At 45.2% G+C, this 4,467-nt stretch overlaps 1 pseudogene; it reads right to left on the bottom strand.

Annotated features, from left to right (window-relative positions):
* Positions 1-2,982: 2,982 nt before the first annotated feature.
* LOC147613340 (uncharacterized) lies at positions 2,983-4,035 on the bottom strand (annotated as a pseudogene).
* Between the last annotated feature and the right edge of the window lie 432 nt (positions 4,036-4,467).

Below are 4,467 nucleotides of genomic sequence, written 5' to 3' on the forward strand. Positions count from 1 at the left end.
CGGCCAAGATACACACTTAATTTTAGAGTTGGTGAAGGATCGATGGCTGAGATTTAATATTACTATCTCGTTCGAGGTACATGGACGGCTATGATTTAAAGTTATTACCACGACCAAGGTATGTCGACGGTCGAGATTCATTATATACCTCGATCGAGATATTTAAACGACTGAGATCGCATCTTCCATCGAACCTAAATGGACGGTAGAGATTGCGTCTCTGTAACTCGAACGAGATATTTGGACGGTGGAGATTGCATCTACGTATCTCAAACAAAATATTTGGACGGTGGAGATTGTATCTCTGTATCTCGAACGAGCTATTTGGACGGTGGAGATTGGATCTCAATATCTCGTTCGAGATACGTGGATGGTGGAGATTGTATCCCTTTACCTCGAACAATGAATGGTCGCGATTTGATTTTAATTTCTCGTTCGAGATATGTGGACGATGGAGATGTGCTAGTCAAATATGCCTAGGGAGATACAGCGTAGCCCTGATGTGGATCCGAGTGGCATAGATATCTCGATCGAGATAATGTGGTGGCGGCGGTGACATGTAATGTTGACATGGATGATTGACTGGAAACCCGGACCTGCTAGCATGGCATTAGTTGGCATCTCGATCAAGATATGTCGATTTAGGCTTGGGAGGCACTTGTCATGTTTTAATTCACGGCGCTATCACGATCGAGGTACTCCGCCCGAGATGCATGGATGTCCCAATTTTAGAGAGAGTGAACGAAAGTGAGTACCCTCATCTTGCAACCTCCCACAATAGCCCTTGCCTCACAGATTTCTTTCCCTTTCTCACATGCCCTCTAATCACATAGGCTTTTATGATGCAAATGTAGGTCACTGCATTCGGAGGCTTGCCCTCACGCTCGCCATCTGCATTTGATAAAGTTCAGTGCTTGCTCACATTAACCCTCTTGTGCATATCCTTTGATCTGGGACAACCTCCCGCGCCAAAGGCAACTTCACAAGCACATCTTGTTCCTTAGAAGGAGCTCTATACTCGACATACATGTCCACGAGTACCAAGCCCATCAGCACCCCAAATTGTCATGGATTTTTTTCCCTTTTCAGGAGCTCCAATAGTCCTACAGGCTTTTTCAAGATGCAGATGGGGTTCACAGCATTTGGAGGGTTGCCCTTGTGCTGTAAGTGTTCAGAGCAGTTCAGTGCTTGCTCACATTGACCCTCTTATTCCTATCCTACACAAGGGTAGCTGAACTTGATGCGAGAGAGAAAGAGGACATAGAGCCCCCAGGGTTCCGCGGGTGCAGTCGAAATAGCCTGCCACCACCAGCAGAGAGAGAGAGAGAGAGAGAGAGAAACAAATAGAGAGAGAGAGAGAGAGAGACAGTGAGAGAAATAGAGAGTGAGAGTGAGAGTGAGAGTGAGAGGAGTGAGAGAGTAGAGAGAGATGGCCTACCCACAGATATAGTATGAGAAAGAGAGAGTAGTTTGATAGTACTTTTTTGGAGGGAAATATTCACAGTAGACCATCCATAGTCTGATGATCAAACAACAAAGTATGGGATGCTTTGTGCTTCTAGGGTAACACTTTGAAACACTCTGGTTTCTGTGTGTACCCCTTTTTTGTTGACGTATGTTTTATAGCCTAGATCTCCAATGGTCGTAGAGCTTAATAGAGAAGGCACAACATCGCTCTAGGTGGGTATAGTCTCGGTCTAGTCCCTGGCTGTCTAGCTCCACCATTTGCAATGAACCATAATGTATTATGATCCATTTGGTAAGATCCTTCAGGAATTGCCGTAGAATTGCTAGCCATCGCTGTTAGAGATTGCATGGTTCCTAAATTGGTCTCAACTTCATCCTCATAATGGTGACCAACAAGCACCAAGGCTCCTTCGTAAGTCACATCTTCAGGTTGCACAAATCTTACCGCTGCAGCTCCTAGCAAAGGTGGCTAATTTCCTAAGACTGGCTGCGCCCTTTCTACCCCTTGGTTGGTTACATTTTGATTTCCTACCCTTTGGTATTACTGTGGTGCCCCATTCGCGGGTTGCAACATGCCTTGTTCCCTCATGTATCGTATTCGGTGGTAGCATTCTTGTGTCTCATGATTTGTCCACTTTTGTTTAAAGTCACACCACTTGTGAGCTCTGGCTCCAACCATAGGTTGTAAGTCCTGTTTCGGTAGACATTGTGAAGTCGGGTGATCTCCTCCACAATTTCCACATACTATTGGGCGTACGTACCTTGGTGACTTGTTCTGACGTTGGGGTGGTCTGAACAACTGGTTCATTTTCCTCATTACCATCTCCGCTATGGCTTCTGCATCTGCAGGTCGACTTTTCTCACCAGTAGAGCCTCTTGAGCGCTTGAGACCTTCGATCCCGTGATTGGCTGGTCTTTGCCGCCAAAGATATCGCAGTTATGGTCCAGGTCTATTGGGTCATGAATGCAGTCGTCTAACATTTTGTGCCTCCTCCCATACAGGTTGGCATGCAATGACTTATTGCGTAGACCTTCCAAGAAGATCGACACAACCTTTTCAGGTGTCCTGACAGGACATCTGGAGATATATTGGCATAAACGATTAGCGCAATCTCTCACAGCTTTTTTTCTTCTTTGAAGTCGTAGATAAGCGTACTCACACTGTGCTTTATTCCCGTTTTGGTGAAGGATCCTACAAATTCCTTCTCCGGCGCCTCAAAGGTCTTAAAAGCACATGGGTCGATGATAGAGCTTTTCCTTCTAACGTTAGCCCAAAACCTTCAACCTGAGTATGCAAATCGTAGACGTCTTTTGCTCTTGCTATTTGTTTAAATGATGCCAAGTGATCATAGGGATCACCTGACCCGTTAAACTTCTGGACTTGCTCTTGCTATTTGTTTAAATGATGCCAAGTGATCATAGGGATCACCTGACCCGTTAAACTTCTGGACCCACTTCTAAAAATGTGATGGTCTAGTCTTATTACGTGATGGATCCTATGATGTTCTACCTCGCTTAAACCCTATAGTGTATGGAATGACGGCATTGGCGTATGTGGAGGTCTTTTTGGCACTCTCGCTGCCGGATGACCACTCGTGGCATGAGTGTTCTCACTGAACCAATCGGTCTCGTCTCGAATGGCACACTGGGTATTGGCATAGGTGGAGCACTTAGCATAGGACGTGCTATGGGCATAGGAGTTCTAAAGCTGAAACTGCTCGACTCACCTCTTCTATTCGTGGTTATGGGCATTCCTAGGTAAGTGAAGCCCCTAACTTCATTGTCTAGCAGGAGATTCCACTCTTGGCCATACTTGTCCATAAAAACTACGACAGCCTCATTGACAAAGACATAAAGTACTTTTTCTTCAGGCAGGCTGTATTCCAGTGGATTTTCTTTCAAGTAGTAGAACTCTGTTCCGAAGTCGTCCCTCTTGTACAAGGCTCTGTTGGTGTCATCTATGAGGACCTTCCTTGTCCAAACAGAATTGATCAATCTCAGGTTCGGCCGGATTAGCCTGGGTGGCGCTTCTTCCACATGATGCAGATCTCTTGTCACACTACACCTCCGAGTACATCCACTACATCAGGGTTTTCCACAACAAGGTACATGATACCATCCTGACCCATGTAACGATCATTTTCGTAGTTCAGCCATGGTGCTGGATCAAACTCAGAGAGATGATCCTCAATCTTAACCGCGTAGCGGTTCAAGAAGTCCTTCTAGATCTTTGCACCATAAGTGTTTTCTTTGATGTACGTGATCTTTACGTTGTAGTCCAACTCCAAGTTAAGGGACCTTGAGGGGTTCGAAGACTCGGTGTCCTGCTCGTATCGGATTGTGTGTCGTAAGCTAAGTGTTCAACAGGTTCACTCGTGTGTAGCTGTGCTCTCTTGCATTGAAATTCCGCTCCTAGCGTCGATTCCAATGGGATTTCTTGATCTATAATACGCTCCTTTCCTAAGGTGCATAGAGCTTTACTGATAAAAGATAGAATGCAGTTGAGCTCTCTACCTGGCCAAGTTTGTCGAAGCTGCAACTCCGATTTCCCTCAGCGTATGTGCTCATGTCAGATTCCTTGGCTGTCAGATTCCTGCCAAGGAATCTTACTTGTATTAGGCTCAACAGTCAGTATTTTTGAGATCTGACTTCACATGTGTGTTTGTACAAGTGCCTAGATTGCAGCAGATCAATCAGATGTGCAAGTGGGTGGAGAAAAACCAAAACCGCGATTCTATTTTTATCACTCCCTTCAGCAATTTGATATGGCACACCTGTTCCTTATGCTCTGTACAACACTGTGGAAGTCTCAGTATTGCAATTTGATGCTTTGTTTGGTCAAAACAGCTTGGAAATCACTGTTTTTGGCAGATTTTGGTGCCGTCTTGTGAATAACTTGATTTCAGTGCAAAGTTTTGCAACTTTCCTTGCATATGGGGCTTAAGTTATGCTTAGGGCACACAGCGGTATGGTCAGCTTTCAGAAATGATGTGCAAAAAC

Source organism: Cibotium barometz, chromosome 44 (genome assembly GCF_041138505.1).
Source record: "Cibotium barometz isolate CiBa-2024 chromosome 44, ASM4113850v1, whole genome shotgun sequence".
Lineage (NCBI taxonomy): Eukaryota > Viridiplantae > Streptophyta > Polypodiopsida > Cyatheales > Cibotiaceae > Cibotium > Cibotium barometz.